General features: G+C 46.0%; 1 protein-coding gene across 1 annotated transcript in view; it reads left to right on the top strand.

Moving 5' to 3' along the window:
* GSH2 (glutathione synthetase 2) overlaps window positions 1-20,692 on the top strand; it is a 92,425-nt gene that overhangs the window by 37,411 nt on the left and 34,322 nt on the right. Inside the window, exon 2 of the mRNA XM_086485338.1 lies at window positions 16,972-17,056. The gene's annotated coding sequence lies outside the window, so the exon portion shown is untranslated. The remainder of the gene's footprint in view (window positions 1-16,971; window positions 17,057-20,692) is intronic.

The following is a 20,692-nucleotide window of genomic DNA, read 5'->3' as shown; positions in this document are numbered from 1 at the left end:
TGCTTCCTTAAAATCTCCATCAAAACTATGTCCTTTTCCACTTTTGCTTTAGCAAATGTATCCACACAAGTGCACAGTCAACATCCAATGCACAACATAGTACCAATACTCACGGTGAGAGTACATGAACTGCCTAGGGAAACAACATGCCCACAAAGATCAAAATGGGCTGCCCCAATTTTGGAGCTCTCGGGAGAGACTTGAGAGAGAGAGAGAGAGAGAGAGAGAGAGAGAGAGAGAGAGAGAGAGAGAGAGAGAGAGAGAGAGAGAGAGAGATGAAATGTTATATTAATGTCTTCAAAAGGCCAAAGTGACCTATGAGACCAGAAAGTTACAATGTGGTGGATCTGATACAAAGTCAGAGTAACAAGATGACAAAATGACGAAATAAAATAATAAGGAATCCTAAATTGCTAGGTGTAAACTAAGCAGCTAAACAGCTAGCTGGGATAGCTAGATCACAAGGGATCCAACAGCGGTCACTGGCGGATCTCATCAATCTCCTCCATGGTCAGTAGTCTGACCAGGCGTCGTGCATGTCGAGCCAAAGTGATCCGAATCCTCTGATGCAGCCTCCGTCGATTCTGTGTAGTCCTCCGCAATCGTGGGCGTCTGGATCTCCCCAACTCAGTCGCTCGGTTGATTAGTGTGCCTCTGGTGTGAGGCGACGCGCTCTGCTGTGGTAGTAACTCCTCCGGGTGTCCAGTGGCAGCTCTAAAGAAGTCTGTGATCTGTCTCTGAGACTGGCTAGCCTCTCCTCTCATCAGCCTCTCTCTATGTCTGCGCAGCTCGAGCAAAAACAAACCCAGGCATCTCTGATCCTCCTACGGCATGACTCTAGAGAGAGAGAGATGTGGAAAAGGCTCTCCTTGCTGATACAAAGTTACTTCTATCTGCTCCTACCCACGAGACCACTGACTTGGCCTCCACATGGGCAATAACTCCAACTCTGATCCTCCTCCTGGCATCAAGAAAGACCGTGGAGAAAGAGAGGGACATGCCTCAAGGCTGCCGATGTGGCTTCCTGCTAGAGGGTATGGAAGTGTCTGCTCTACTAGGCTTGCACATCTAGAAGAGTGTGCTGCCTCTTTATATGATGCCCCTTGAATGGGTTGCCCTTAGGGGAAGACTCTAAGGAGAAAATCTGTTTCCCATCGCTCTCAGGCTGGTGGGATGAGATGACATGATTTATTTTGCAAAGAGAGTGAGTTAACACCAAGGAACCCCCAGTTCCATTCAGTTGGAGAAATCCAATTTCTCTTATCATGCCTCGATATGGACATTGATGTCCAAGGCTCATAGGATGAATAACAATTTCTTTGCATATATTTGGGAGCATCTGTTAGAGTTTTGGCATCCCTCTAGATGCGTCCAGTCGGTCCCGGTATCTGATAAGGACAAGTGATAGGGAGTGTGGGCTATTTTGTGGCTGTGACCGGTCGGAGAGAGGCAAATCTCTCATGTTGGGATTTTGCTTGCCAGGTGTAGCTTCTGGCTCTTTCCTTGTCCATATAGGCCCCTGCACGCTAGGACTATTTTTTCCTAAGAGCACTATTGGCCTTTGATATCCTTCTCTGTCACAAAGTGATGACGTGGCGGACAGCAGAAACCCTAATTTCTGCTAGAAACCCTAGAATTCCTGCAAACCCTAATTTTTGCAAGAAACCCTAATTTCCGAAAATCGCGGAGGCTGGAAATTTATAAAAAAATAAAAAATAAAAAAAAATGATGAGCGACGCAAATTTTGCTTTTTCTCTACGCAATGAGAAAGAGAGAGAGAATGCTTTTGCTTTCAAGTTTTGATTCTCTGTGAGAGAGAGCAATTGGTTTTGATTTGAAGCTTTTGGGGCTCTGCTTTTGGGCATCCCTTGTAACCTTTAAATTAGTGGTGAGGGCTTCACTTCTCAGAGCATCTGGACGCAGAGTCTGAGAGTGAATCCCGACCCACTCTCTTGTACTGTGAACTGATTAATATAAAAAGAAATACCGAAAGGGGTGGTAGTCTTTGGGGCCAATATCTCTAGGCACGGAATTCCGTCGGGCCAGTGCAAATCTATTGTGATCTGTGAATTGTTTTGAAGTGGTTATTTGGTGTTGTCGCGGTTGATTCTTGACTTGGAGTGTCCAAGTCTGTTACAGTGGTATCAGAGCACGGCCGATTTCTCTTCTACGAGAAATCTGATCCCCAAATTTTTTTCCGTGGCACCTATGGCTTCACGCAAGGATCAGTCGACTCCCTCTGCATCTGGAGATGCGGACAGGGATCACAACGAAGATTCCGGCAGAGAGTATGGCCTGCCTCGGCCTACTCAGGCGGAGCGGCGAGAGATGGAGCATCGCCAGTTGATCGGTGATGCAACGAAGATGATGCTCAATTTTGCGAAGGACCCAAAATTTGCAAAATACATGAGCGAGACTTCTTTTCAAGAAGTGCATGAGCAGTGGCAGAAAACCACTACACCCACTCTCAAGAAACCTTCTGCTCACAAGAAATATTCAGAGAAGGAATTAGAAGAGGTGGTTGATGCACGGATTGCTCAGCTTTTTGACGCGCAAAAGAAAGCCAAAAAGCACGGCAAAAAGCAGAAGAAAAGCACTGACTTCCCGGGATATTTGGGTTGTCAGTCGACTTTTGACAAGGCAAAGAAACGGAAGAAGCGTGTTCGATTTGAAGGAGTACCCAGTTCTTCTTCTTCTTCTTCTAGCTCTTCAGATTCGAGCGAACAAGACAAAAAAGGTAAAAAGCGAAGCAAGAAACAAAGCTTTGGAAAGGGCAAGAAAAAAGGCAAAGAAGGCTACATCTCGCTCAGAGACTGACAATTCTACTAAGGACTCGTCTACAGACAGCTCAAATTTTGATGACAGAAACTTGTTGCGAACAAGAAGAATTTTTACAAAGCTAACCAGTATGACTTTCTCGAAGATAAAAGTAAGAAAGTCCGAGAGTTTAAGGACGGTGGCCACTCGATCAAGTTTGATACTTTTTCAGGATACTCAGATGCTTCGAAGGCTTTGTCTTTTATACAGCAGTTTGACATCACTTTTGCGGGAGGACGCTATTTAGAGCACTCCAAGATTTGGAGAGCTGCCTCTTACTTTAAGGGGAATGCTCGTACTTGGTGGTCCACGCTTCTTTTAAACAAGACTGTGCCAGTTAAATGGCTGAAATTTAAGAAGCTTTTTATTTCTTCTTGGTTGACGCAAGAATATGAACGAGATATACGAGCTGCTTGGAACCATTTTCGAATGACCAAGAAAGATACAATCAATGCTTACTGGGAACGATCCTCGAGCTCTTTTCTACCCGCCTCTTCATTCAAGAAGATCTCGTTCAGAGAACAGATTGAGCGGTTTACCTTGGGTCTACCTACAGAGATCAGAGATCACTGCTTGGAACAGAAGTCAGCTTCTATTCAGGAGTTGATGAGTCATGCGAAGCGGGGCTTTGCCATTCACTCTGCCAGTCTGACCTACCCCACAGATGAAGCCATGACACAACGAGCCGAACAGACTTCTGGGAATGGAAGTAGAAAGAAAAAGAGCAACCAAGAGAAAAAGGATGCACGACCCAAGCTTACTCCTGAGGAGAGAGCTCGCTTCATCAGAGAGGGGAAGTGCTTTGGATGCGGGGAACATAGACATATCTCCTCGAAGTGCCCTAAAAAGGCACAGAAAGAACAGAAGGATAAAGACGACGACAGGCCTGAGAGTTCGAGAGCAGCTGAGGAACGTGGCAGAAAAGGCAGATAGAAAAGTAGAACTGGTACCATGGCGTGGGACCTGCACCGAATCTAATGAATGAAAGTACAAACTTTGCTGCTTTTGGGGCAAAGTGAAAGATCAAGAAGCTCTTTTGAAGGAGCCAAGGCCAACTTTTTTTCACTTGGAATTGGCGGCTCGATTTGGAATTACGCCCGACAGACTGACGCCATAGGCGGAGGTAGTTCGACTGGCACCGGGATGGGATGTTGCCATTACACCGAGCATTGGCAAACTTCGTTTGCAATGACAGGGGTGTTCAGGGCACGCGAGTGACATTCTACTCAGGATCCCTTGGTACCACAAGAACTATGCCGTGGTTGACTACCGGTCCGAGAAAGCGACTTTGATAAATGAAGGGCTGAGAGATTGTACTTGATGAACTTCAGTTTCTTACTCATTCTTTTGGGAGAGAACTGAACGATGGATAAAGGTTGAATATGTTTTGACCTGATCAAAAGAACGCCAAGATTTTTCTCCACACTCATGCCGATTGCTTTTTAGATGGCCTGAAGATCAAACCATTGATCTGATACCTGGAAGCACGCCACCGAACCGGCCACCTTACCGTGTGAGCCGAGTATAGAATGAAAAGATTATGAACCCAGTGAAAGACCTCTTGGAAAAGGGTCTTGTCCAGCGTAGTACTTCACCGTATTGCTCTCCACTGTTGTTGCATTTGAAGAAAGATAGATCTTGGAGAATGTGTATCGATTATAGCGTTCTCAACGAAATCACCATCAAGAACAGATTTCCGATTCCTAGGATCGATGATATACTCGGTTACAGGGATCCTCGTGCTTTAGCAGGATTGACTTGAAGAGTGGATATCATCAGATCCGAATCGCGCTTGGAGACGTCTACAAGACTGCCTTTCAGACGACTTTTGGGTTATTTGAGTTTTTGATGATGCCTTTTGGCTTAACCAATGCTCTTGCGACATTTGACCGGATGATGGACAAGACATTTCAAGAGTACAGGCTATTTGTTCGCACTTTCTTTGATGATATCATTGTTTTCTCCAAGAATGAAGCAGACCACAGAGATCATATGCTTCAGAGATACATTTTTTTTGGGGACACTTGGTCTGAGCAACAGGAGTGCAAATGGATCCGGCCAAGATAGACACTATCTGTGATTGGCTCGATTTGAAGAATGTCCATGAAGTTGAAACTTCTTGGGACTGTGTTCGTACTACAGACAGTTCATTCGAAAGTTTGCAAAGGTTGCTTCCCCTTTGCATATCTTGATACAGAAAGGAGTCCCTTTCTTGTGGGGATCCACAGAGGTGACTGCCTTTCAGACATTGAAAGAGAAATTGACTACAGGACCAGATTTGACTTTGCCGGACTTGCAGAAGTCATTTGAAGTATTTTGTGATGCTTATGGTCATAGTCTGGGTGCGGTCTTGATGCAAGAAGGCCATGTCATTGCTTACGAGAGCCGATTGTTCTCTAGGCCGGAGATGACAGCACTGATTTATGAGAAAGAGCTTTTGGTGGTTATCCATGCTCTTACTCAGTGGTGGCATTACCTACTCGGAGCGGATTTTACTGTCTTTACAAACCATCAGAGTTTGTGCTACTTCTTGCCACAGAAGCAGCTTTTGGAAAAGCAAATGCGGTGGGCGAACATCTTGTCACAGTTTCACTTCCAGATTGTCCATGTGCAGGGACAGAAGAATGTGGTGGCAGATGCTTTGTCTCGGAAGCCGTTGGTTTTGGCTATTTCCGCAATACATCATAGGAGCTTCGAGGATATGGTCGATCAGTATGCCACAGATACAGATTTTGCAGATATTTTCACACGGATATGGGATGGGGAGGCAGTAGCTGGATAGTCCCTTCGGGAAGGCTACTTGATGAGAAAGACTATGTTGTGCGTTACACAGCCGTTGCGGGAAAAGGTTATGACTGAATGCCCACCTTTTACGGGTCACCGCGGCATTGCTACCACCATGAAGGGGTAGAGAGATACTTCTTTTGGTCGAGACTCAAAAAGGATGTGGAAGAGTTCGTGCGCAGTATGCTAGAAGGTCAAGTTTGACAGACATAAGGCACAGGAATTGTTACAGCCTTTACCCATACCCACCCGCCCCTGGGAAAATATTGAAATGGATTTCATTTTTGATCTCCCGAGAACACAGAATGATCACGATGATTTTCCGATTACATGGCACGCTGAGACGATTGTCTCCGACAGAGACCCCAGATTTATGAGTTTGTTTTGGAAGGCAATTTGGAAGAACATTGGCACGCGGTTGCAGTTCTCGTCATCGTTCCACTTGCAGACTGACGGGCAATCTGAGATTGCCAATTCAGAGGTTTTAGATTTATTGAAGTCTTGTATCTCGGATCAGAAGACTCAATGGGAAAAGAACTTACCTTTGGTGGAATTTGCCTACAATAACAAGATACACTCTTCGATGGGGAAGACGCCATTTGAGATTGTTGAAAGTGTTGCGAAGGTTCCATCCTTCCTGAGCATGAAAGATTAGATATTTGAAGTGGATGAATATTCGCGAGATTTGGATACGGCTTTTGCCAAGGTTCGCGAGACTTTGCAGAAGTCTCAAGAACGACAGAAAAGGCAGCGGATCGCCATCGTCGCGACTTGAAACTGAAGGAGGATGATTGGGTGCTCTTACGTTTTGAGAAGGCACGCCTAAGAAAGAAAAAGGGAGAGAGGCTTTTTTTTTCCAAAGCTTAGTAAGCGATACTACGGACCTTTCCAGATTACTGAAAAGATAAATGATGTCTCCTTCCGATTGAAACTGCCAGATACTTGGAGGATTCACAATGCATTGCATGTGAGTCTCTTGAAACCTGTTAAGGGTGATGTGCCTGATGATGGGGAGCCTGATGAGCAACCCGCAGTGGAAGAAAACGAGGAGACCCTTGTTCCTGAACAGATTTTGGCACATACGGATACGAAGAAAGGTAAAGTCCGAAGGCGGTTCTTGGTTAAGTTCAAGAACTTTCCTGCATTTGATGCGAAGTGGATGGGGGAGGAGGCCCTAGCAGATACTCCTCGGATTGTGAAACTTTACCTCGATGTTTTGGTTTAGCATAGTCTACTCCAAACGGAACCTAGAAATTCAGCTTGGCTGAAGATCTGGTGCAGTGGGATGCACAAGAGGGGAGTTACTCCAGTCCTTTGTGAACAGATGCCTTGATTTTGATACTAAAGTCACTGATGTCTCTTTGAGCTTCAGGGATATTGAGAGCTGACAGTATTCTGCTGGATGACTTTATGAAATGGAATTCCTGATAATGATACTGATTTGTTCTTGACTTCTTTTGAGTGCAGGAACTGATAGCCGAAATGACTGCAGCATTTTGGTCTGATTGATCTCGAATAGACATGGTTGCAATAGGGGTTAGTCAATCGGACATCGATGAGGTCCCGATTGGACCTAGATGTGATTGCTAGCTACATTGCCGATAAATCATGGTCTAAGATCCGAATGAATGTTGAATGTCATGTGATGTCCGGTGATGTCTGGTGATGTCCTGTGATGTTGTGTGATGTGACTGTCGATTTTGTACATGTGCTAGATGTGTGTTCCTAGTACGTAGGTACTAACAGTCAATGTCTGCTAAGACGGTTTATGGCAAACCCTAATTTCCGGAAATCGCAGAGGTTGGATTTAAAAAATAAATTAAAAAAAATGATGAGCGACGCAAATTTTTCTTTTTCTCTATGCAATGAGAAAGAGAGAGAATGCTTTTACTTTCAAGTTTTGACTCCCTGAGAGAGAGAGAGAGAGCAATTGTTTTTGATTTGAAGCTTTTGGGGCTCTGCTTTTGGGCATCCCTTGTAACCTTTAAAATAGTGGTGAGGGCTTCACTTCTCAGAGCATCTGGACGCAGAGTTTGAGAGTGAATCCCGACCCACTCTCTTGTACTTTGAACTGATTAATGTAAAAAGAAATATTGAAAGGGGCGTCAGTCTTTGGGGCCAATATCTCTAGGCATGGAACTCCGCCGGGCCAGTGTAAATCTATTGTGATCTGTGAATGGTTTTGAAGTGGTTATTTGGTGCTGTCGCGGTTGATTCTTGACTTGGAGTGTCCAAGTCTGTTACATTCTCCACTATTTTCCCCTTATTTCTCCTCTTTTCCATGTCATGGGGGAGAGAGTGTGGGTCGGGCAGCTAGGGAGGACCTTATATATTCAAGGCTAGTGGGGGCCCTTTTTAAGGCATGAAGTGTGCACCCACTAGAGCGCCCTTTTGGGCAGCCCTTTGCCACATAGCCAGCCATGTAGGGGGGAAGACCCCTCCCCTAGTGTTTTGAGTGGACAGCTTTCCAAGGTTTTTGGCGGTAACAGAGGGAGCATGGGGTTTTGATCCTCAGCAGTGGCCCCTCAGTCAGGTCTAGGCCCAAAGGATACATGGAACCCCAAGTGCAATTAAATATGTTCATGGTCGGACAACACTTGCAGATAGATCGTGACCGTCCCCCGGTGAGATGCTGCCCAAGAACCAACCTAAAATCTGTCCATCTCTCTAGTAACCATCCTCACCGTGTCTCCGAAAACCCCACCAAAACTGTAGTGACACTGGAGTATTGTCACGTGACACATCCAACCCAATGTGTCCATGGACAAGCTACACCTTAACATGGTTCCCGTCAGTCTAGTCAGTCTAAATTAGCAGTGATCTGGCACTTTTGTGAGTCTATTCGTAGACCGTGCATGCCCAGTCACTTAGTGTAGATGCATATCCTCTGGTTGCACACCGCATAAGCATAAGCATTTACATCAGATTCCATCAGAGTCAGTTTGGGGATTTTTCCAGTGACTTTATCCTATTTTCCCTATTTTTGACATTTTTCACTTATTAATTTAAGTGACTTCCCAACAAAAGTAGGTAGGGCAAATTGGGTAAGAAAATATATAAGCAAACCCAAGTTAGCACTCCTGGGCAGATGAACAAGGAGCACAACAGGCCCCCCAGGCAGCAGGTACTCCCCCTATCTCAGCAAGACCCTCTCCAAGCATCACTTGGCGAGCCCTCCCGATTCAGGCAGCGTTTTCTGGCGCCATCCTCTCTTCCCACTTGGCGTTTCCACAAGCAGCCCCATCACTAAGAGGCCAGCCCCTTAGCGTTTTTCCATACCTTCAGCAGTCCCCAATCCCTAGCGTTTGGATCGCCATCAAGACCTGCAATTGGGCAGCGTTTTCAGCCCTCTGTCGCAGCCCTAAACCTGCTATCATTCAGCGTTTTCAGCCTTCGACTGCTGCCATAATAACGCTGCCCTAACCTGCTAATCTTCAGCGTTTTTATCAGCCACAAGACCTGCGACAAACCAGGGATTTTCAGCCACAAAAACAGCAGCTAAAACAGCGTTTTCAACACCCAAAGTGGTCCCAGCTTCTCAGCCATTATCCCTTTGTGGGCAGCAGATAGAAGAGCACCAATTTTCAGCCATAAAGTCATCATCGTCGTCACCGAGATAGTCACGAATTGCATCAGTCCATGCATCATCATTGTACACCTTTGTGCAATCATAAGTAGACCACTCTTGCCGACGAGAGTGGGGCCTTCGGACGAGGGTTTTACAACGTCTGTGGTGTCGTATCTCTCTTTCTCTCAGTCTCTTACACTTTCACGCACGATACCCAACCACTTTGTTCGTGATCACAGCACTCTCCATAAAGAACGGAAGGTTCTCCCTTCCATAAGAACTAAAAGGAACCTTGAGCAAAATATGGATCACTCATCTTGAGAAATACAACATTCATTCCGCTGCACCTTACATTGGTAACAGAGCTTTGGAAGTGTTCTGTATTACTCAAGGAAAGAACCACAAGAACCACAAGAATTTTTTTGCTTGTTGCGGTCGCACGAACCCAAGTTCGCTTGGGCGTGTCGATTCCTAATTGTGTTTTGTTGAAGAGTGACAGGAATCCCAAGAAAGAAGGGCTTGTCCAACCTCCCCTTGTGTCTCTTTTCACTCATCGAGAGCGGACCGTGCGCTTAGCGGCCGGCCAATCGACGTGAGGTGGGAAAAAACAACCTTGGTGTGAGCGCAAGGCCGCCAAGGGGTGTGCCCGCGGAAAAGAGTAGAACTCGGGTGAAGAGAAGATCCTTCTCAAACACAGTTTGCAAGCGAAAGAAACCCTCAAGAACCTGAAGAACCTCAAGATCCTCAAGAACCCAAGAACCTCAAGAACCTCAAGACCCTCAAGAACCCAAGTTCCTCGTGGACTTAAGGACCAAAGATCATAGTGCATGGTCGTCACTCGAAGTGGAATGGATACTTCGCATACAGGTGATGAGCATGAGAGAGGCGATGAAGACTTTTCTCCACCAAGAGATTTTTTCAACTCTCCCCCTTCGCCATCTACGCCACCAAGTGTACCAAACCCTATGGAGGCAATGGTCAAGCAGATGATGGCCATGATGGATAGATAAGAAGCAAATCGCCTTGCAAAAGACCGCGAGTAAGAAGCAAATCGCCTTGCTAAGGACCGCGAGCAAGAAGCAAATCGCCTTGCTTTAGAACGCGAGCGCGACGCACGCAAAGAACGAAAACAACAGAGAAAGGCAGACGAGGCGGCAAGAAGCGCGGCCTTGGAGGCCGAGCGTGCAGCTCAAAGATTGGCTTGGGAGACCGAGCGAGAAGCTCAAAGAGTGGCTTTGGAGACCGAGCGTGAAGCTTAAAGAGAGCTACGCACTCAAGAATTGCTCTGACAAGTGCTAGCCTCAAAGACCGAACCACCAAGGAGTTCCTCAGGTGGTGCTAGCCACGATGCGGATTCCAACAACCCAGTCACTGAAAAGTTGACTTTCAGTAAGTATGATGGTAAGATGGATGCTATGGTTATTCATTCTTGGTTGCATTAATTTAATGCTTATTTTGCGACAACTAAGAAAACAGGAAATAGCAAAGTTTTGGCGGCAGCTATGTACCTTGCCGATGATGCCATCAATTGGTACCCCGCATGGCAAGAGGCACAGCTAGCCGCGCACCTAGAGGAAGCCGACGAATTCACGTTCCTCTCTTTTAGTTGGGCTGATTTCCAAGACAAGCTCAAGGTGCGGTTTATGCCACCTCAGTACCTCGCACGATTGAAAGAGGATTGGCGCAATCTCAAGCAACATGGTATACCAGTCATGTCTTTTTCTAACCGTATTTTGCAGCTAGGCACTCAATTACGCAAATCGGATGATGAGTGCAAAGAGTATTTTCTCTTTGGGTTAGACGAATACATCAAGTTTGATGTCGAAGTCTTTGACCCCGCAGATCTCAACAAGGCGGTAGCAATCGCTCTCTCCCAAGAGATGAAGCACAACAAGGGAAAGCCCAAGGAGAACAAGTCTTCTCAAGGGACATCTCAGAATTCTCAGAACACATAGAATGGTAAGAACGATAAAAATGGAAATTCTCCTAGCCCATCTTCCTCTACTTCCTCGGAAAAGAACTCTAACAATGAATCTAAGGGTAAAGCTAAAGCACCTGCAAAACCTAAGCTAACCCCTGATGAAAAAGCTTCACAAGGAATTATAGGAGGATACATCATGGCTGAGGAATAAGTGATGTATGCTAAAGAAGGTAGATGTTTTCAATGTCACATCAAGGGCCACATTAAGAAGGCCTGTCCTAAGACAGTCCCACCTAAAGAACAAAAGGCACCCACAACAACCACAAGCACTATCACAAGCCAACCTGCATCTTCTCACGACTCTGACACACACATTGATGAGTCTCTCATGAAGTGTTATGGTCATGTAAAGGGGCAGCGTTTTATCATATTGTTTGATCCAGGCAGTATGCATGATGTGATTAGTCCCCCTCTTGTTGAGAGAGTCCGCCTAGAGGTCAGCCAGAAATCTCCTCTCGAAATTTCTGGCTTCGCTCCTGGTATGGACTCTCTCATCACGAAGGAGTGCCTTGATGTGATGTTTACCGTTCAACAAGCTTCTTTTTGTAGGAAATTTTTTGTGTCTCCTCTCTCAGGATGTGATATGATTTTGGGCATTAAATGGTTTCGTGAACTCAACCCTCTCATTGATTTTGAGGCTAACACTCTCACTTTACATGCCAAAACTGATTCCCCCCTCATCATTCGTGCTGAGGAGGGCTTGCATTCTTTGCCTCTCATCTCTCATGTGCAGGTAAAGCGTGAATTATGAAGAGGAGCACAAGCGGTATTCATCTATGCTGCTCCAGTTTCCCAGAGCATTCAAGTTCCAGCTAAGTATTTAGAGTTGTTTACGAAGTTTAAACATCTCTTTTTGCAGGATGATTGTCACGTGACACATCCCAACCCTATGTGTCCGTGGACAAGCTACACCACAGCAGGGTTCAGTCAGTTCAGTCAGTCTAGATTAGCAGTGATCTGACACTTTTGTGAGTCTACTCGTAGACCCTGCATGCCCAGTCACTGAGTGTAGATGCATATCCTCCGGTTGCACAAAGCATGATCATCAGTATTCCCTTCAGAATCCCTCAGATTCAGTCAGGGGAATTTTCCAGTGCATTTAGCCTATTTTCCTATTTTTGGTTATTTTCACTTATTATTTTTAAGTGGTAGGGCAATTTTGCTAAGTTAATATATAAGCAAACCCAAGTTAGCACTTTTTGGCAGAAGAGGCAGCAGGAGCTTCCCGCTCAACAGGCAACGTCTCAGCAGTAAACCCCCCCCCCCCCCCCCCCCCCCCCCCCCCCCCCCCCCCCCCCCCCAGCACCCCCAGCGTTTTTGGATCCCCATCTTCGCGGGCATTTTCCAGCACTTGGCGCTTCAGTCCTTGCCTTGGTCGTCAGCACCCTCAGCACCCTAGTGACTGCAGATTCCCATGATTGCCATCAGATTCCAGCTTCTCTAGCGTTTTCCAAATCAGCCTTGCATCAGCGTTTTTGATTTCTGTCCTAGATCAGCTCTAGCGTTTTTGCTAGCTCAGCCATACATCAGCGTTTTTGTTTTCAGCCCTAATTTGCAGCAGATACATAGTGTTTTCAGCCTATGGTACCGTAGTAGATCAGCCCCAGATTGGTTGCAGAAGTTCCCTCAATTTCAGCCATAAAAACGCAGCCAAAACAGTCATTTTCAGCCACCGAAACAGTCCCGAAATCAGCACAAAGAAGATCCCAGATTTCAGTCCTAAAGTCGTCGTCGTCATCACCGTCGTCGTCATCGGCATAGTCCCAGGCTGCATCAGTCGATGCATCATAGTTGTACACCTTTGTGCAATCAAAGTTAGACCACTCTCGCCGACGAGTGGGGCCTTCGGAGGAGGGTTTTACAACCTCTCGGGTGTCGTATCTCTTTTCTCTCCTTCTCTCAGTCTCATTCACTTGCACGCACAATATCCACTCACTTTGTTCGTGATCATAGCACTCTCCATAAGACGGAAGGCTCTCTTCTTCCCTAAGAATTAAAAGGAACCTTGAGCAATAAAGATCACTAATCTTGAGAAAATACAACATTCATTCCGCTGCACCTTACATTTATCTTCCACCTCGTCTCCCACCAGAGCGGCCGGAGGACCATCGCATCAAGCTTATGGAGGGAGCGCAGCCGGTCAGTAAGGCTCCCTACCGTTTGAACAAGCCACAGGAGAAAGAGTTAGAGCGACAACTCACGGAGTTGGTGGCTAGAGAATTCATACGTCCTAGTGTAAGTCCTTTTGCTGCCCCTATCTTGTTTTTTCGCAAGAAGGATGGTTCGTCTCATTTGTGTGTTGATTACAGGGCATTAAACAAGATGACCGTCAAGAACAAGTTTCCGATGCATCACATTGAGTATAGCCTTGATAGACTCAATGGGGCAAAGGTTTTCAGCAAGGCCTCTTGCTTCCGCTGCCTATTCCCGAGGGACCTTTTCAGGATATCTCTATGGATTTTGTGACTAACTTACCACCAAGTTTGCATTTCATGAACAGTCAATGTTTGACAATTGTCGATCGTTTTAGCAAATTTTGCATATTGATTCCTTATAAGGCCACACTCACGGCACAAGATGTAGCACGTTGTTCATTAAGCATTGGTACCCCCTCTGTGGTTTGCCAAAGTCCATTGTTTCAGATAGGGATAAGTTTACGTCCAATTTTTGGTGCGCACTCTTTGAAAATTTTGGCACAAAGTTGAATTTTTCATTGGCTTTTCATCCACAGTCATATGGTCAAACAGAAATTTATAATCAGTTGACTTTTGATGTGTTAAAATCTTATGTTCATGATCAACAGTCTCAGTGGGAGCTCTATCTCCCATTGGTTCAGGCGATTTTGAATGACTCCTTTTCTTCTGCTATTGGTCGAACTCCGTATGAGGCAGCTTTTGGCCGTTCGTTCCAGTCACTTTTGACTAGATCGGTCAGTCAAATGCCTGATGCCAATGCTGAGAGTCAGTCATTGGATGAGATTTCTGAGAGTGTGAAGCTTCGGCTAAGCAAGGTTCAGGAGTCTTATTCTCGACAGGCTAACAAGCATCGTCAGGAGGTCTCGATCAAGGAAGGAGATTGGGTATATCTAAGAATTATGAAACAACGTCTTAAGCAAGTTGGGAAGAAATGTCCTAAGTTGTCTTTTCGTATGTATGGTCCATTTCCAGTCATCAAAAAGATTAATGAGGTTTCAATGAAATTGCAGTTACCTAACTTATGGTCAATGCACAATTTCATGTTTCTTGGTTGAAAGTGTTTGAGGGAACACCTCCAAAGGACATTTCGGAAGAAGAAGAACCGGAGATCGTCGATGAAGCTGAAGTCATGGAGCCGGAGCAAGTCTTGTTGCATCGGTTTCGCTATGGTTCGAAGAAGCAAGTACGACAATATTTTTTGAAGTTCAAAGATCGAGGAACCCATGAAGCGGTGTGGGTAGACGAAGAGTTCTTCAAGGATTATCCAGAGTTGTTGGCAGACTACAAGGAAGCCATGCAACTCGGTACCAGTACCTCACTTTAAAAAGGAGGGGATGTCACGTGACACATCCAACCCTATGTGTCCGTGGACAAGCTACACCATAACAGGGTTCCCGGCAGTCCAGTCAGTCTAGATTAGAAGTGATCTGGCACTTTTGTGAGTCTATTCGTAGACCGTGCATGCCCAGTCACTTAGTGTAGATGCATATCCTCTGGTTGCACGCCGCATAAGCATAAGCATTTACATCAAATTCCATCAGAGTCAGTTTGGGGATTTTTCCAGTGACTTTATAATATTTTTCCTATTTTTGACATTTTTCACTTATTAATTTAAGTGACTTCCCAACAAAAGTAGGTAGGGCAAATTGGGTAAGAAAATATATAAGGAAACCCAAGTTAGCACTCCTGGGCAGATGAGCAAGGAGCACAACAGGCCCCCCAGGTAGGAGGTACTCCCCCTATCTCAGCAAGACCCTCTCCAACTTCCAAGCATCACTTGGCGAGCCCTCCCCATTCAGCCAGCGTTTTCTGGCGCCATCCTCTCTTCCCACTTGGCGTTTCCACAAGCAGCCCGATCGCTAAGAGGCCAGCCCCTTAGCATTTTTCCGTACCTTCAGCAGTCCCCAATCCCTAGCGTTTGGATCGCCATCAAGACTTGCAATTGATTATTGGGCAGCATTTTCAGCCCTCTGTCGCAGCCCTAAACCTGCTATCATTCAGCGTTTTCAGCCTTCGACTGCTGCCATAATAACGCTGCCCTAACTTGCTAATCTTCAGCGTTTTTATCAGCCACAAGACCTGCGACAAACCAGGGATTTTCAGCCACAAAAACAGCAGCTAAAACAGCGTTTTCAACACCCCAAAGTGGTCCCAGATTCTCAGCCATTATCCCTTTGTGGACAGCAGATAGAAGAGCATCAATTTTCAGCCATAAAGTCATCATCGTCGTCACCGAGATAGTCACGAATTGCATCAGTCCATGCATCATCATTGTACACCCTTGTGCAATCATAAGTAGACCACTCTCGCCGACAAGAGTGGGGCCTTCGGAGGAGGGTTTTACAACGTCTGTGGTGTCGTATCTCTCTTTCTCTCAGTCTCTTACACTTGCACGCACAATACCGATCCACTTTGTTCGTGATCACAGCACTCTCCATAAAGAACGGAAGGTTCTCCCTTCCATAAGAACTAAAAGGAACCTTGAGCAAAATATGGATCACTCATCTTGAGAAATACAACATTCATTCGGCTGCACCTTACAAGTATTAACCAAGGAAGTTTTATATTTCTCACAGAAAACCTTTCAGACAACATATCATTGAATGGATCTCTCTCTAGTTGTGGGATCAAACAAAAGAAAAACACAATTGACCACACAAGAAGCACACAATTCAACCAACGTGTACCCTCCATAATTGAATACTTGCTCTACATACTTTTCATTAGACTCAATCTTCTCAGATTCTCCCAAGTTGCTTGGCTTTCCATGCCATGCATCCCTTAAATATCCTGGGATTTGCATCCAGGGAAGGAATCGTACCCATCACCAAGTCCCTGTGGTCTGTTCCCCGCACACGAGGCGTTCGGTACTTGAGAGACATCTGCCCCCATTGGCTCTCTTTTATGGGCTTCTTTAAAAGCACCTGCCCAAAAGCTTAGGCGATGAAAATCAAGGGCTTTTGGCCAAAAACAGCCCACGTATGAGGCGAAAATCTTTTCCTCAGCAATCTCATCTTTTAGCTTTTAGACTGCTTTTCATGTTTTCTGGAAATGCCCTAAGTGGCTTCCCCTCTGCTGCTGCCATGTCAGTCCATGCCATGTGAGCGGGATGTGATGTCACTGCTCTGCCTGTCAGCTGCCATGTTATTGTCGACATCAGTCATCATCCACATAATGGCAGACCACCATCCTGATAACAAGCTACAGGAAGCAGCTCATGGAAAGCAAGGTCAATGTATTTAGTTTTTCAGAAATCTAGAAGCAATGTTTTGTCTAAGGTGGACCTATTTAGACATACACATTGAGATAAAGTACAGATGAGAATAGGCTGCTCTAGCAATGTCATTGTATTGCCAAGTGGCAGGTTGCAATGTGCATGCGTCTGTCTCCTATGCATGTTTATGTTCTAGGGAAATGTTATGAATGGAAGATGATTGTTTAACTTTTGTGTCTTAAAGTGCTGATTGTGAGTGAGGGACAGGGAAAGCTTTGATACTAGCTTTTGATTCATCTAAAATTAGCCTTGCTTTATTTACATCTAGACCCTATAGTTTAGAAGGTAGTCTTTACGGTAAACACTTCTAGTCTTTTGCTATGGTAGCAACTATAGTTTCTTATGCTTCCAGGTCAGGCAATGGGCAGTTACTGAATTTTATTGCTGAAGTCCTCTGCAGATGATAGTCTTCATCTGTCGTTGCTCCCCACTATTAGGTAACAATCTCTTATCAGCACAATTTTTTTCCCAATTTTTACAAACATCTTTGAAGATAACATGTGTAAAATGTTGTGGGTGGACCACTATTGATTTGTACAATCATCTAGTCCTCTACCCGTATATAACTTTCTATTGTGTTGTCATATGGAAGCTCACATCATAGTCATGATAACTTTGTGTGCAGTTTGCTTGCATCTATTGGAGTGGGGGAATGGACTTGTGATTGAACCATAAAATAATAAAAACAATTGTGTTGTGTGTGTTGGAAGGGTTTGTTTTGTCATTACTTGCATAGCTCGGATATGGTGGGTGAAGCTTTGGTTTGTTTTGCATCCACAATGGTAATACGTACCTACTACAGAGGGTAGTTATATTGTCTTATTAGTTGTGTTGATTGTGAGGATTTGGCTGGTTTAGATGAGAGTGGCAGGGTTTTGTAGGAGAGAGACTTGAGGGGTGTGATGTTCACTTGGGGGTGCCTTTTGGCACCACAAGAAAACAATGTGATAGTGGCTACTTGGTCTAGGAAGCTCCAACTGAGGAATACTAAGGGCAAGGATCTAGATTGGGATGTAAAACTCAAAGGAGAGCCTGTACCTCTTTTATCGACTTTGGCCATTTCGAAATTAATGAAATGAAGTTTTTTTTGCTACAAGCAAGGAAAGTGCTACAGGTGTGGTGAGGCAGGTCCTATTGCAGCAAAGTGTTGGAAGGAGGAAGAACATCCAAAAGACAAGCTAGAGACATCAAAGGCAGTTGACGAGCATCAAGCTAAGAAGGGCAAGATGAAGGGATGATAAGTTTCAGATTTTATGTAGAGGCCATAGGTTCAAGAGGGTGAGAGTATTGAACTCTGAAGAGCGTGGGGCAAAGTATGAGATTAGGAGGCCTGATTTTCTTCGACAAAGGAGCCAAGACCAACTTTATTCCACCAAAGATGCCAGCTTTATTAGGAGCGATGGAACTATAGATTGACATAGGTTCTAGTGGCACCAAGGCATGAGATTCGAGATCCACCCTTGACAGGCAAGCTCCATTGGTACTGGACAGGAGGGCTTATATATGATGCGACCTAGGTCACACGTTCTTTTGGGAATGCCTTGGCTCCACAAGGACAATATGATAGTGGATTTGGTGTCAAATTTTCTCAAGTCTCACGGGGATTGCTTCTTAGAAGGTCTTCCAAGTGAACTAGCTTTTGGGTGACTTTCGCCTGAAGGTCACCTTATTGATTTGATTCTAGGGAGTTCACGTCCACCAAACAGACCTCGTACTGAGTTCTTAGATCACAACGAGAAGCAAGTATGAGCAAAGTCAAGTGACTTATTGAAAAAGGGCTTGATTAAGCAGAGTTCTATGCCTTTTTGTTCACCAATGCTACTTGTGCAGAAGAAAGATCTTGGAGGATGTGCATAGACTATAGAGCTCTTAATCAAATCACCACAAATAGCACGTTTCCATTATCTAGGATCATTGATATGCTTGATAGGTTGTTTCTATTTGTTTCAGTAAGAGGATTTGAACAATAGATACCATCATATTCGGATCGCTCGTAGGGATATATAGAAGAACGAGTCCAAGGCATCCTTCAGATTGTATGGGTTTTTGGTGATGCCATCTGGGCTTACCGGGGCTCTTGCAACGCTCAACAAAATGATGGAGGGGAAACTCTCCCAGTGAGAAAAAGTATGTACAATGAGGGCTAGATCACGAGATGGGAGGAGGAAAAAGAAACACTGGTGGCCGGTAGTGCCATCTAGGCGCACCCTGAACAATGGTGAAGAAAGGCCTTGGGCGCCAAAGTCGCAAGAAAGCCTCTTGGCACTCCCGCATGCGGTCGGAGCTGCCGTGAAGTCTCTCAAACTGACCACTGAGTGTATGTATTAGCTCCAACCAAATGTCACGAACAGTCTTTGCTGGTGGAACAGGGCGAGCCTCGAAGATGTGAAAGCAGATGAACCAGAGTGTGAAGCCGCAGATGAGCTCCCAACACCACTCTCTATCACTGCACCACTCTTGGGGATGAGCTCTTGGCAAGTTGAAGTGTAGGTCGACCCTCCTGGATCACTATCATCCTCCTGGTGGAAGCCAACTCAAAGTGGAGTGCTCGGCCCATGAGAGTGGACCAAGCTGCAACACCTCAAGTGTACTGTCGGGTTGTGGAGAGGGCTGGCATCAGTCTGAGAACCCGAAGCCAAACCTGCTGTGCCATGGGGTAGTCTCATAAAGAATGATGCTGACTTTCCAAAGGATGGTCACAGGCTGCACATGACTGCGCCAACTCCCAAGTGTTGTAGCCCTGTGCGCTACAAGCCACTTAAAGATAGCAACTCTCCTCGGCCGCCTGCTGTCCCACAACCGCTCCCAAAAACCTGGCAAGAACTCGGCTGTGAGTCCTTCTCTTGCCAGTGAAGTGCTGCAGTTGGACGAGCCTCTCTGTGTGCTGTCAACATGTGTCGCCACAAAGGAGTTGTGTACTGGAAAAAAAGAGTCCCTTTGTGATCAATTGAAGAGAAAGGATCGTGCTGGAACCACTCTCCGAGGTCCCACTGCACTCGTACCAGAGGGCAGCTCTCCCAAGCCCAAAGCCGACAGTGTCTTGGCTTGAGATCTACTGGGTCAGGATCGATGACACAAGTCCTCCCGTCCACAACTCTAATCCTCTAAAAACAACACTTTGCAACCTGTGGTACCTCTATTGAGACTCTATGAAGCAGACCCTCTACCCGAATCTCGAAAAACATGTGGGGCAGTGTCTCCGAGCAAGCCCTAACGGCAATGAGGACCTCCAAGCGCGTGAAGGCCGCCATCCATCTGGGAGCTGTTGCCTCAAGGGGGGTATGCCACTCAGCTCGTATAGCCTCTGTAATATCGTGACACATGCTCTACACCCCCCTCATGCCTTGTAGCTCCCCTGGATGCTCTAAACCTCCTCGGGGAGGGTTGAAAACTGTAGCCAAGGTCACCGAAAGTGTGGGCCGGACCCTCTGTCATGGGACCCCAAGAAACATGAGGCCTGCTGCCAACCAAATGACCTCTGTGTGTGCTAATCATGGGGTTCCAAACTAGAGGCTGCCTCAAGCGCTCCTCCATGCAAGTGGGCTGGTGCTGCTCCAGGCCATTCCGTAGTAGCTGGCAGGACTTGAGCAGACTCGCAGCAAAGCGGTCCTCCTAACTCCTGCTCAGGCTGATTTGGTGCATCTCTGTAAAAGTCCATCTGGTGGACGGGCTCCAAGGGCCGCCCGTATGAGGAACTCGAGCACGAATCTGATGTAGCAACAACTCCTTCTAAGGCTCCTACCTTGGAAGTAGTCCTCTGACCACAAGCTTCCCAAGGAGGTCTCTGCTTTGCCGTGCTGAGTCGATGATCCCTAGCCCTCCCTGAGAACATGGTAGAGTGATGACCTGCCAGGACGCTTTGGCCCTGGCTGATTGGTTGTTGCGTCCTGACCACAAAACTTCCAAGATCAGCCTCTCCAGCTGGTTGATAAAGGAGCTCGAAAAGATTCAGCAAGACGTGATGTACCACATAGTAAAAAGCACTTGGTTGGCCACTACCACTCTACCAGCCAAAGATAGCCGTGCGAAATTTCAATGAAGCAGCTTCCTCCTAATGGAGGAGTGGAGGGAGC

The sequence above is a fragment of the Adiantum capillus-veneris genome, chromosome 2 (genome assembly GCF_014529385.1).
Source record: "Adiantum capillus-veneris isolate H3 chromosome 2, ASM1452938v2, whole genome shotgun sequence".
NCBI classification, from domain to species: Eukaryota; Viridiplantae; Streptophyta; class Polypodiopsida; order Polypodiales; family Pteridaceae; genus Adiantum; species Adiantum capillus-veneris.
The sequence above is the reverse complement of the archived record's forward strand: the minus strand, read 5'-3'. Positions and strand labels throughout refer to the sequence as shown.